The sequence below is a fragment of the Pleurodeles waltl genome, chromosome 12 (assembly GCF_031143425.1).
Source record: "Pleurodeles waltl isolate 20211129_DDA chromosome 12, aPleWal1.hap1.20221129, whole genome shotgun sequence".
Taxonomy (NCBI): Eukaryota; Metazoa; Chordata; class Amphibia; order Caudata; family Salamandridae; genus Pleurodeles; species Pleurodeles waltl.
Genome location: NC_090451.1, coordinates 1,333,618 through 1,347,639, shown reverse-complemented (window position 1 = coordinate 1,347,639; position 14,022 = coordinate 1,333,618). Strand labels below are relative to the sequence as shown.

General features: G+C 39.0%; 4 non-coding genes across 4 annotated transcripts; all 4 read right to left on the bottom strand.

Annotated features, from left to right (window-relative positions):
* Positions 1 to 224: 224 nt before the first annotated feature.
* On the bottom strand, positions 225 to 306 carry TRNAS-GCU (transfer RNA serine (anticodon GCU)). The gene has a single exon. It is a non-coding gene; the product is annotated as a tRNA-Ser (tRNA).
* A 5,240-nt stretch (positions 307 to 5,546) lies between these two features.
* TRNAS-ACU (transfer RNA serine (anticodon ACU)) lies at positions 5,547 to 5,628 on the bottom strand. The gene has a single exon. It is a non-coding gene; the product is annotated as a tRNA-Ser (tRNA).
* A 4,654-nt stretch (positions 5,629 to 10,282) lies between these two features.
* Positions 10,283 to 10,364, bottom strand: TRNAL-AAG (transfer RNA leucine (anticodon AAG)). The gene has a single exon. It is a non-coding gene; the product is annotated as a tRNA-Leu (tRNA).
* A 505-nt stretch (positions 10,365 to 10,869) lies between these two features.
* TRNAS-GCU (transfer RNA serine (anticodon GCU)) lies at positions 10,870 to 10,951 on the bottom strand. The gene has a single exon. It is a non-coding gene; the product is annotated as a tRNA-Ser (tRNA).
* Positions 10,952 to 14,022: the final 3,071 nt, after the last annotated feature.

Here is a 14,022-nt window from a genome sequence, read left to right as displayed (position 1 = left end):
CAACTTACCAACCCTCCGCCTCAGGAAAGATTTTGTGATTCATGAGCAGAACCCGGCTGGCGCTGTTTACAGTAATGCCTAAGCACAGTACTCAACTGAGCGGTGTTTCCAAACTGAGCCGTTGTACTGCCGGAAATACCATGGGATATGTCATTTAACTTTCACATAAAATAGGGTTAACCCAGCCCTACCACATACTAAAAACTAAAGATGGAACAACAAACCGACGAGAATGGGATTCGAAACCACGCGTGCAGAGCACAATGGATTAGCAGTCCAACGCCTTAATCACTCGGCCACCTCGTCTTCAAAACACCATATTTCAGGAGTACAAAATATGGTAGCCAAAAAGTGTTCTATTAGGTGATAGTTGTCTAAACATAATAAAGAGCACATATTTACAGATTGTTATGGTAACTTGTTGTCTTCAGCTTTGCTCTATACGACCTTGTTGTCCATCCCTACTTCAGCTTGAATTTATATGTTAAATGTAATGTAATCATGAAAATTACATTTTCCAAACGTGTTCTATCCATATGTGATGTACTATCACACTACCCTCAAATGAGCTAAGATTGCTTTAATTCAGTTGTACGTGGATTTAAAGTGCAATATCATACAAATATTGTACTGGTATGGCGCTTTCGAGTCTCTAGGTGTCAGTTATTGGTGGTGTGCTTACATGTCAACATTAGGCAGCAAATAGTACACAATTAAGGAAAACTGCCTTCCCATGTAATGTGCATTGTTCTGCAAAAAGTTTTAAGTAGGAGAAAGTAAAACTTAGTTTATAAAACCACCTAAACTGGGAGTATTGCCGCTACAGCTATGACACTTCAGTTTAAAAACGTACGTGCATCAACAAGAAATATTTTTGCGCTAAATAAATTGCTGTCCGACTACTCACGTAATGCATAAAACTGAGGCAGTAGTAATTACAATACATTGAAGTAATATTTTGGTAGTTTTTGTTGACGATGACTCCGCAGCAAGCGATCAGATTACTTTTTATTAGTGAAGGCGCGTCAGAGCCTTGATAAGTAAACTTACAAGGAGACATCCTAGGTCGATGAACCTTTTAGACCAGGTTCGGGGACTTCCCAGTACGAGATGTCTTTTGGCATCACAAATCAATAGATCAATATCTCAACAACAATCGCAATAACTAATGAGCATGCTAATCAATAACCTTTAATGAGAGTCAATAAAGTGAACACACCAAGATCTTTCAGTCATGAATAACCACACCAATTTAATTAAGTGTTAGGATATTTATTTCCCTACTGGTTACAATCCAAAGTCATTTCTGTTAATCTCATCAGCAATTCATCTCATTAGTAACTCTTCAGATTTGCAATTAGAAACGCAATTAATCAATGCATAGAGAATATTCACTCAGTATTAACACATAATTATTAAGAAGCAACTTAGCAAAGTCTCAGTAGTGCATGGTTCACCAAAGCAAGAACTCAGTCATTTGTCTATTTGCGTCAGATTTTAGTGAACACCTTAAATAACCTCGTATTAGCATCAGGATGTTGGGCTTCATGCAAAACTATTTAGCAAACACAAATTTGGAAAACATCTAACTATGGCCTCTATCAAAGAGCAGTTGGTACCTAGAAAGAAAAGGCAAACAGACAATTACAATTTTCATCAGATAGTTACTCATCCAACGGATCAGCAAACAGCGTCAGTCTTCGTTCTCGGGACATCAGTCATTTGCATCATCAGCAAAGAAAGGACAGGGCAAAGTATCAGTATGGCATAGCTAAGGAACAAGAACTTCCCTCATATAGAGGAGAAGTAAGTATCAGGTAAGGAATAAGTAAAGGGTGGTTTAGAGTAACAGGGCGAACAAACGGCAAAGTCTCAAACGAAATGGCCTAAATGGCTCAGTAGAATGGCAAAGAATGGCTTGGAGTGGAATGTCCAATAAATGCCTGATTTCTCCTCGGATCATGTGGTTAAATCAAAACTGTCTAATTTACTCCTAATTCCTCAATGGATAATCATTGGTGCATCGCCATCTCTGTCCAATAATCTTCACCAGAGTTTTACACAAACCACAGTTCTCATGTCGTTGATTGGCCCATGTTATTGACGTTTTCATCGGTTGGAATGTCAGGTAAGAAAAGTTACATTTTACGCTACAGTCAGTAGTTCCATTGTTTTCTCCTACTCCTGGCAGCCTTGCACCTGTTACAAATTACACTGTTGCATTCAGCAAGAATGTCTCCTTGAGCAAGTAGGGTCCCATGAGAAAGAATTTACTACAGCTACACACATCTCTAGCTTCTGGGAAAGTACAGTTTCATGTCCTTCAGGAAAATAGCACATTGCACGTTAGAAAAAGACAGTTTAATATGAGACCAGGAAGCTAGGCACAGACCTTCGCTAAACTAAGGCCTACTGCTTAATGAACAAACTCCTAATACATAACTCCAATTTTGATATGTTAATACAAATTAAAAACATTAGTACATAATTAATTCAGCATTAATAACTTTCATTAGTCTTCGTATACATTGGTAGCCACTCCCCGTGGGCACATTTCAAACGTGTGCATTATTTCTACGTTAACACATTTTTTATGCAGCTTCATTACACAATGTATTGTAAGCTTTTCATGTTATTATTAATTTTAAAAGACACACTCCAGCAATCCCTCCTCTGATGACTCTTGTCATCACACAAATCTTCCCTACTAATTTTATATACTAAAATTCCGTCATATCAATCTCTTCCCTTCTTGGTTTCCCCTTTGATCTTGCCCTGAATAATTTTTCCCTTTGTTTTTCTTCCCTCCTCCTATTATTTTTCGCCATCTTCAATTTTATTCTTTTACTAATTTTACATGCCACCCATGATCCAAATAAGCAATCTATAACAATCAATATCCCCTGTATTATTTTAGACAATATCCCATGCCAAATGTTACTAATCCAATTTCCCACTGAAGCAAATCCTTTCCCAACCTTTTTCCAAACACCTGGTTCTTTCAAATCCTTCAAGTCCGTACTATCCCTAGTCAAGTTAGTAAGCATACTTCTAATCTCATTACTATTATCTGGTATGTAAGCGCAACAATTACACCCATTGAGCAATCTACAAACTCTGCCATTTTTCACTAAAAGAATGTCTTAAGCAAGCCTGTTTTGAAGAGTCATAGCCCCCTCCGCAGCAAGTTCAGTATCCATCAGAAGTATAGCCCCTGAAAAGTTTGTCAGCATGTTATCCTCAATAGTAGACAACTTTTGAATCTTTATGGAGTTCATAATAACTCCCACTGAAGAAATTATCGTCCCAAATATGACTCCTACTACACCAGCAGCAGTCTCTTTCTTATGTCTAGTACGATGTAATTCAGACAATTTTGGTAACCTTTTCAAATCGTCAAGTTGATATATCTTTGGGAAAACTATCCCCAAATAACATGTCCCATACTATCCCTTTGGAAGACGGTAATAAGCATTAAGTCCACATATATAATAAATCCCGGGGATTGCTGGATCCTGTCCATTTAACATGAACGTCCATTTACTCTGAAACAAAAACACACGCTTACATTCACTCATTCCCACAAACACATTGTCATAGTATGATTTGGTCTTGGATATGCAAAGCTTTCCTACATGTAGTGCGTCTAAAGCTAACTTCCCTTGTTCTCTAATTGCACTATAACCGTCACTACTAGCAAAGGCCCGTTGCTGTAATCCTTTCTCTAGTTTACCCTTCAATGCCCTTCTTCTCTCTTCCGTGTGATCTAAAAAGCTTTTCTCTACAGGTGTAAGCAAACATGTCAAATTATTGTGGTGTGCATAAGATGTACTAATTGTTAATGTCGCCTGAAAGAATCCTTTAACTAACTTTATGCTATAGTACTTAGCTACCCCAATCACATCCTCTATGATAAGCACATTAGAAAACACAAGATCATGATTTGAGTAAAAATATTGAATCTCTTCCTGGTTATAGAATCTTGTTAGTAACAGACTACAACGTATCCCATATGTTAATGACAGTCTATGATAGGTAACCCCCTCTTGTACCGAAACAGGAATCTGTGTACACACAAAACAATCTTTTGCATCCATTGTGTCAACATACTCACTCAGCAAGCGATAGAAAACATCAGTGGATAGTTCCCCTTTCGAGTTAGTTCCCTCATGCAAGTATCTTGTATCCAGCTCAAACCTCTCCCAGGCTGTTAGTGCAGTGGTAGTCTCAGGAATTGTAGCATTGTTAGTCCCACTTTTATCCATTAGTGTCATACTCACAACCACGACCCTAATGAATATTTATTACATGAACCTTTTTTGCAAAAGTATTTGGTTCAAGTAAACTTAAAGTGTTGGGATTCAAGCCCACGGCTCCAGAGAGACTGGAGCCTAAATCTAGCCAGTTTAGCCTGCTCAGCCACGCTACCTCACATCTACAAGTTCACAACTATAGTAACTTGGCCAAACACTGTGGACACCCGCTGTGGTGACCTGGCTATGCAGGGTAACGCAGCATTCACCGACAGTTGAGCGAGTTACAGGTGAAAAACAAAGTATAATAACTGTCTGCATATAATATATGTCTTTCCTTATTTATTCTTCTTCCCCATTGTATGTTTGCTCTCTGCTTTAGAAACGCGAGCTGTCAACACTGCAAGGAAACGTATCACACAGCGTTCTACTGTTTACACTCACTGAACTTTCAGCATCACAGTGACCCCTCTCGTCGCCTCTATAGTTAGACTTCAAGACAGCTGGTTTGTTTACTGATACAATTCTTGTCACCTTAGGTTGTGGTTTTTTAAAATAAGAAGGCTCGGTCCCACTGTCTGGCTACCCTTATATATATACGTCACCACTTAACATAGTCTCACCTCTCGCTATGTGGATCGTAGGTGCAGAAGGCAGAGAGTGAGACACTGGTGCAGACAAAATACGTTTGTGAGTTGAAAAGTACTGGCTGCGGTGGGATTCGAACCCAGACTTTCAAAGAGACTGGAGCCTTAATCCAGCGCCTTAGACCACTTGGCCACACAACCCTGTGCAAACCTGTTTCTGTAAGCTTTCTGAAGTGAGATGTTCTGTTGTATAGGGGAGTTGGAGAATAAGGGTGTATAGCCTGTGAAGTGATCCTAGGAAAGTCAACGCCAACAGCAGCAGGCACGTGATACATTCATTAGGTCAGGATTGGCCCCGGGCTATGGGAGGTGTCAGGGAGCGCCAGTCCTGAGAGTTCGTAGGAAGACAACCCTTACATTGGCGTCCCGCACGCGCTGCTTCTCTTTCTTTAAGGATAAGGAATCAAACTATCTACGTCCCTCAGCTTACCAACCTTCCGCCTCAGGAAAGATTTTGTGATTCATGAGCAGAACCCGGCTGGCGCTGTTTACAGTAATGCCTAAGCACAGTACTCAACTGAGTGGTGTTTCCAAACTGAGCCGTTGTACTGCCGGAAATACCATGGGATATGTCATTTAACTTTCACATAAAATAGGGTTAACCCAGCCCTACCACATACTAAAAACTAAAGATGGAACAATAAACCGACGAGGATGAGACTCGAACCCACTCGTGCAGAGCACAATGGATTAGTAGCCCATCGCCTTAACCACTCGGCCACCTTGTCTTCAAAACACCATGTTTCAGGAGTACAAAATATGGTAGCCAAAATGTGTTCTATTAGGTGATAGTTGTCTAAACATAATAAAGAGCATATATTTACAGATTGTTATGGTAACTTGTTGTCTTCAGCTTTGCTCTATACGACCTTGTTGTCCATCCCTACTTCAGCTTGAATTTATATGTTAAATGTAATGTAATCGTGAAAATTTCACTTTCCAAACGTGTTCTATCCATATGTGATGTACTATCACACTACCCTCAAATGAGCTAAGATTGCTTTAATTCAGTTGTACGTGGATTTAAAGTGCAATATCATACAAATATTGTACTGGTATGGCGCTTTCGAGTCTCTAGGTGTCAGTTATTGGTGGTGTGCTTACATGTCAACATTAGGCAGCAAATAGTACACAATTAAGGAAAACTGCCTTCCCATTTAATGTGCATTGTTCTGCAAAAAGTTTTAAGTAGGAGAAAGTAAAACTTAGTTTATAAAACCACCTAAACTGGGAGTATTGCCGCTACAGCTATGACACTTCAGTTTAAAAACGTACGTGCATCAACAAGAAATATTTTTGCGCTAAATAAATTGCTGTCCGACTACTTACGTAATGCATAAAACTGAGGCAGTCGTAATTACAATACATTGAAGTAATATTTTGGTAGTTTTTGTTGACGATGACTCCGCAGCAAGCGACCACATTACTTTTTATTAGTGAAGGCACGTCAGAGCCTTGATAAGTAAACTTACAAGGAGACACGCCTAGGTCGATGAACCTTTTAGACCAGGTTCAGGGACTTCCCAGTACGAGATGTCTTTTGGCATCACAAATCAATAGATCAATATCTCAACAACAATCGCAATAACTAATCAGCATGCTAATCAATAACCTTTAATGAGAGTCAATAAAGTGAACACACCATGATCTTTCAGTCATGAATAACCACACCAATTTAGTTAAGTGTTAGGATATTTATTTCCCTACTGGTTACAATCTAAAGTCATTTCTGTTAATCTCATCAGCAATTCATCTCATTAGTAACTCTTCAGATTTGCAATTAGAAACGCAATTCATCAATGCATAGAGAATATTCACTCAGTATTAACACATAATTATTAAGAAGCAACTCAGCAAAGTCTCAGTAGTGCATGGTTCAACAAAGCAAGAACTTAGTCATTTGTCTATTTGCGTCAGATTTTAGTGAACACCTTAAATAACCTCCTATTAGCATCAGCATGTTGGGCTTCATGCAAAACAATTTAGCAAATACAAATTTGGAAAACATCTAACTATGGCCTCTATCAAAGAGCAGTTGGTACCTAGAAAGAAAAGGCAAAGAGACAATTACAATTTTCATCAGATAGTTACCCATCCAACGGATCAGCAAACAGCGTCAGTCTTCGTCCTCGGGACATCAGTCGTTTGCATCAACAGCAAAGAAAGGACAGGGCAAAGTATCAGTATGGCATAGCTAAGGAACAAGAACTTCCCTCATATAGAGGAGAAGTAAGTATCAGGTAAGGAATAAGTAAAGGGTGGTTTAGAGTAACAGGGCGAACAAACGGCAAAGTCTCAAACGAAATGGCCTAAATGGCTCAGTAGAATGGCAAAGAATGGCTTGGAGTGGAATGTCCAATAAATGCCTGATTTCTCCTCGGGTCATGTGGTTAAATCAAAACTGTCTAATTTACTCCTAATTCCTCAATGGATAATCATTTTGCATCGCCATCTCTGTCCAATAATCTTCACCAGAGTTTTTACACAAACCACAGTTCTCATGTCGTTGATTGGCCCATGTTATTGACGTTTTCATTGGTTGGAATGTCAGGTAAGAAAAGTTACATTTTACGCTACAGTCAGTAGTTCCATTGTTTTCTCCTACTCCAGGCAGCCTTGCACCTGTTACAAATTACACTGTTGCATTCAGCAGGAATGTCTCCTTGAGCAAGTAGGGTCCCATGAGAAAGAATTTACTACAGCTACACACATCTCTAGCTTCTGGGAAAGTACAGTTTCATGTCCTTCAGGAATATAGCACATTGCACGTTAGAAAAAGACAGTTTAATATGAGACCAGGCAGCTAGGCACAGACCTTCGCTAAACTAAGGCCTACTGCTTAATGAACAAACTCCTAATACATAACTCCAATTTTGATACGTTAATACAAATTAAAAACATTAGTACATAATTAATTCAGCATTAATAACTTTCATTAGTCTTCGTATACATTGGTAGCCACTCCCCGTGGGCACATTTCAAACGTGTGCATTATTTCTACGTTAACACATTTTTTATGCAGCTTCATTACACAATATATTGTAAGCTTTTCATGTTAATATTAATTTTAAAAGACACACTCCAGCAATCCCTCCTCTGATGACTCTTGTCATCACACAAATCTTCCCTACTAATTTTACATACTAAAATTCCCTCATATCAATCTCTTCCCTTCTTGGTTTCCTCTTTGATCTTGCCCTGAATAATTTTTCCCTTTGTTTTTCTTCCCTCCTCCTATTATTTTTCGCCATCTTAAATTGTATTATTTTACTAATTTGACATGCCACCCATTATCCAAATAAGCAATCTATAACAATCAATATCCCCTGTATTATTTTAGACAATATCCCATGCCAAATGTTTCTAATCCAGTTTCCCACTGAAGCAAATCCTTTCCCAACCTTTTTCCAAACACCTGGTTCTTTCAAATCCTTCAAGTCCGTACTATCCCTAGTCAAGTTAGTAAGCATACTTCTAATCTCATTACTATTATCTGGTATGTAAGCGCAACAATTACACCCATTGAGCAATCTACAAACTCTGCCATTTTTCACTAAAAGAATGTCTAAAGCAAGCCTGTTTTGAAGAGTCATAGCCACCTCCGCAGCAAGTTCAGTATCCATCAAGAGTATAGCCCCTGAAAAGTTTGTCAGCATGTTATCCTCAATAGTAGACAACTTTTGAATCTTTATGGAGTTCATAATAACTCCCACTGAAGAAATTATCGTCACAAATATGTCTCCTACTACACCAGCAGCAGTCTCTTTCTTATGTCTAGTACAATGTAATTCAGACAATTTTGGTAACCTTTTCAAATCGTCAAGTTGATATATCTTTGGGAAAACTATCCCCAAATAACATGTCTCATACTATCCCTTTGGAAGACGGTAATAAGCATTAAGTCCACATATATAATAAATCCCGGGGATTGCTGGATCCTGTCCATTTAACATGAATGTCCATTTACTCTGAAACAAAAACACACGCTTACATTCACTCATTCCCATAAACACATTGTCATAGTATGATTTGGTCTTGGATATGCAAAGCTTTCCTACATGTAGTGCGTCTAAAGCTAACTTCCCTTGTTCTCTAATTGCACTATAACCGTCACTACTAGCAAAGGCCCGTTGCTGTAATCCTTTCTCTAGTTTATCCTTCAATGCCCTTCTTCTCTCTTCCGTGTGATCTAAAAAGCTTTTCTCTACAGGTGTAAGCAAACATGTCAAATTATTGTGGTGTGCATAAGATGTACTAATTGTTAATGTCGCCTGAAAGAATCCTTTAACTAACTTTATGCTATAGTACTTAGCTACCCCACTCACATCCTCTATGATAGGCACATTAGAAAACACAAGATCATGATTTGAGTAAAAATATTGAATCTCTTCCTGGTTATAGAATCTTGTTAGTAACAGACTACAACTTATCCCATATGTTAATGACAGTCTATGATAGGTAACCCCCTCTTGTACCGAAACAGGAATCTGTGTACACACAAAACAATCTTTTGCATCCATTGTGTCAACTCACTCACTCAGCAAGCGATAGAAAACATTAGTGGATAGTTCTCCTTTCGAGTTAGATCCCTCATGCAAGTATCTTGTATCCAGCTCAAACCTCTCCCAGGCTGTTAGTGCAGTGGTAGTCTCAGGAATTGTAGCATTGTTAGTCCCACTTTTATCCATTAGTGTCATACTCACAACCACGACCCTAATGAATATTTATTACATCAACCTATTTTGCAAAAGTATTTGGTTCAAGTAAACTTGAAGTGTTTTGATTCAAGCCCACGGCTCCAGAGAGACTGGAGCCTAAATCTAGCCAGTTTAGCCTGCTCAGCCACGCTACCTCACATCTACAAGCTCACAACTATAGTAACTTGGCCAAACACTGTGGACACCCGCTGTGGTGACCTGGCTATGCAGGGTAACGCAGCATTCACCGACAGTTGAGCGAGTTACAAGTGAAAAGCAAAGTATTATAACTGTCTGCATATAATATATGTCTTTCCTTATTTATTCTTCTTCCCCATTGTATGTTTGCTCTCTGCTTTAGAAACGCGAGCTGTCATCATTGCAAGGAAACGTATCATACAGCGTTCTACTGTTTACACTCACTGAACTTTCAGCATCACAGTGACCCCTCTCGTCGCCTCTATAGTTAGACTTCAAGAAAGCTGGTTTGTTTACCGATACAATTCTTGTCACCTTAGGTTGTGGTTTTTTAAAATAAGAAGGCTCGGTCCCACTGTCTGGCTACCCTTATATATATACGTCACCACTGTACATAGTCTCACCTCTCGCTATGTGGATCGTAGGTGCAGAAGGCAGAGAGTGAGACACTGATGCAGACAAAATACGTTTGTGAGTTGAAAAATACTGGCAGTGGTGGGATTCGAACCCACGCCTCCAAAGAGACTGGAGCCTTAATCCAGCGCCTTAGACCGCTCGGCCACACTACCCTGTGCAAACCTGTTTCTGTAAGCTTTCTGAAGTGAGATGTTCTGTTGTATAGGGGAGTTGGAGAAAAAGGGTGTATAGCCTGTGAAGTGATCCTAGGAAAGTCAACGCCAACCGCAGCAGGCACGTGATACATTCAGTAGGTCAGGATTGGCCCCGGGCCATGGGAGGTGTCAGGGAGCGCCAGTCCTGAGAGTCCGTAGGAAGACAACCCTTACATTGGCGTCCCGCACGCGCTGCTTCTCTTTCTTTAAGGATAAGGAATCAAACTATCTACGTCCCTCAACTTACCAACCCTCCGCCTCAGGAAAGATTTTGTGATTCATGAGCAGAACCCGGCTGGAGCTGTTTACAGTAATGCCTAAGCACAGTACTCAACTGAGCGGTGTTTCCAAACTGAGCAGTTGTACTGCCGGAAATACCATGGGATATGTCATTTAACTTTCACATAAAATAGGGTTAACCCAGCCCTACCACATACTAAAAACTAAAGATGGAACAACAAACCGACGAGAATGGGATTCGAAACCACGCGTGCAGAGCACAATGGATTAGCAGTCCAACGCCTTAATCACTCGGCCACCTCGTCTTCAAAACACCATATTTCAGGAGTACAAAATATGGTAGCCAAAATGTGTTCTATTAGGTGATAGTTGTCTAAACATAATAAAGAGCACATATTTACAGATTGTTATGGTAACTTGTTGTCTTCAGCTTTGCTCTATACGACCTTGTTGTCCATCCCTACTTCAGCTTGAATTTATATGTTAAATGTAATGTAATCATGAAAATTACATTTTCCAAACGTGTTCTATCCATATGTGATGTACTATCACACTACCCTCAAATGAGCTAAGATTGCTTTAATTCAGTTGTACGTGGATTTAAAGTGCAATATCATACAAATATTGTACTGGTATGGCGCTTTCGAGTCTCTAGGTGTCAGTTATTGGTGGTGTGCTTACATGTCAACATTAGGCAGCAAATAGTACACAATTAAGGAAAACTGCCTTCCCATGTAATGTGCATTGTTCTGCAAAAAGTTTTAAGTAGGAGAAAGTAAAACTTAGTTTATAAAACCACCTAAACTGGGAGTATTGCCGCTACAGCTATGACACTTCAGTTTAAAAACGTACGTGCATCAACAAGAAATATTTTTGCGCTAAATAAATTGCTGTCCGACTACTCACGTAATGCATAAAACTGAGGCAGTAGTAATTACAATACATTGAAGTAATATTTTGGTAGTTTTTGTTGACGATGACTCCGCAGCAAGCGATCAGATTACTTTTTATTAGTGAAGGCGCGTCAGAGCCTTGATAAGTAAACTTACAAGGAGACATCCTAGGTCGATGAACCTTTTAGACCAGGTTCGGGGACTTCCCAGTACGAGATGTCTTTTGGCATCACAAATCAATAGATCAATATCTCAACAACAATCGCAATAACTAATGAGCATGCTAATCAATAACCTTAATGAGAGTCAATAAAGTGAACACACCAAGATCTTTCAGTCATGAATAACCACACCAATTTAATTAAGTGTTAGGATATTTATTTCCCTACTGGTTACAATCCAAAGTCATTTCTGTTAATCTCATCAGCAATTCATCTCATTAGTAACTCTTCAGATTTGCAATTAGAAACGCAATTAATCAATGCATAGAGAATATTCACTCAGTATTAACACATAATTATTAAGAAGCAACTTAGCAAAGTCTCAGTAGTGCATGGTTCACCAAAGCAAGAACTCAGTCATTTGTCTATTTGCGTCAGATTTTAGTGAACACCTTAAATAACCTCGTATTAGCATCAGGATGTTGGGCTTCATGCAAAACTATTTAGCAAACACAAATTTGGAAAACATCTAACTATGGCCTCTATCAAAGAGCAGTTGGTACCTAGAAAGAAAAGGCAAACAGACAATTACAATTTTCATCAGATAGTTACCCATCCAACGGATCAGCAAACAGCGTCAGTCTTCGTTCTCGGGACATCAGTCATTTGCATCATCAGCAAAGAAAGGACAGGGCAAAGTATCAGTATGGCATAGCTAAGGAACAAGAACTTCCCTCATATAGAGGAGAAGTAAGTATCAGGTAAGGAATAAGTAAAGGGTGGTTTAGAGTAACAGGGCGAACAAACGGCAAAGTCTCAAACGAAATGGCCTAAATGGCTCAGTAGAATGGCAAAGAATGGCTTGGAGTGGAATGTCCAATAAATGCCTGATTTCTCCTCGGATCATGTGGTTAAATCAAAACTGTCTAATTTACTCCTAATTCCTCAATGGATAATCATTGGTGCATCGCCATCTCTGTCCAATAATCTTCACCAGAGTTTTACACAAACCACAGTTCTCATGTCGTTGATTGGCCCATGTTATTGACGTTTTCATCGGTTGGAATGTCAGGTAAGAAAAGTTACATTTTAAGCTACAGTCAGTAGTTCCATTGTTTTCTCCTACTCCTGGCAGCCTTGCACCTGTTACAAATTACACTGTTGCATTCAGCAAGAATGTCTCCTTGAGCAAGTAGGGTCCCATGAGAAAGAATTTACTACAGCTACACACATCTCTAGCTTCTGGGAAAGTACAGTTTCATGTCCTTCAGGAAAATAGCACATTGCACGTTAGAAAAAGACAGTTTAATATGAGACCAGGAAGCTAGGCACAGACCTTCGCTAAACTAAGGCCTACTGCTTAATGAACAAACTCCTAATACATAACTCCAATTTTGATATGTTAATACAAATTAAAAACATTAGTACATAATTAATTCAGCATTAATAACTTTCATTAGTCTTCGTATACATTGGTAGCCACTCCCCGTGGGCACATTTCAAACGTGTGCATTATTTCTACGTTAACACATTTTTTATGCAGCTTCATTACACAATGTATTGTAAGCTTTTCATGTTATTATTAATTTTAAAAGACACACTCCAGCAATCCCTCCTCTGATGACTCTTGTCATCACACAAATCTTCCCTACTAATTTTATATACTAAAATTCCGTCATATCAATCTCTTCCCTTCTTGGTTTCCCCTTTGATCTTGCCCTGAATAATTTTTCCCTTTGTTTTTCTTCCCTCCTCCTATTATTTTTCGCCATCTTCAATTTTATTCTTTTACTAATTTTACATGCCACCCATGATCCAAATAAGCAATCTATAACAATCAATATCCCCTGTATTATTTTAGACAATATCCCATGCCAAATGTTACTAATCCAATTTCCCACTGAAGCAAATCCTTTCCCAACCTTTTTCCAAACACCTGGTTCTTTCAAATCCTTCAAGTCCGTACTATCCCTAGTCAAGTTAGTAAGCATACTTCTAATCTCATTACTATTATCTGGTATGTAAGCGCAACAATTACACCCATTGAGCAATCTACAAACTCTGCCATTTTTCACTAAAAGAATGTCTTAAGCAAGCCTGTTTTGAAGAGTCATAGCCCCCTCCGCAGCAAGTTCAGTATCCATCAGAAGTATAGCCCCTGAAAAGTTTGTCAGCATGTTATCCTCAATAGTAGACAACTTTTGAATCTTTATGGAGTTCATAATAACTCCCACTGAAGAAATTATCGTCCCAAATATGACTCCTACTACACCAGCAGCAGTCTCTTTCTTATGTCTAGTACGATGTAATTCAGACAATTTT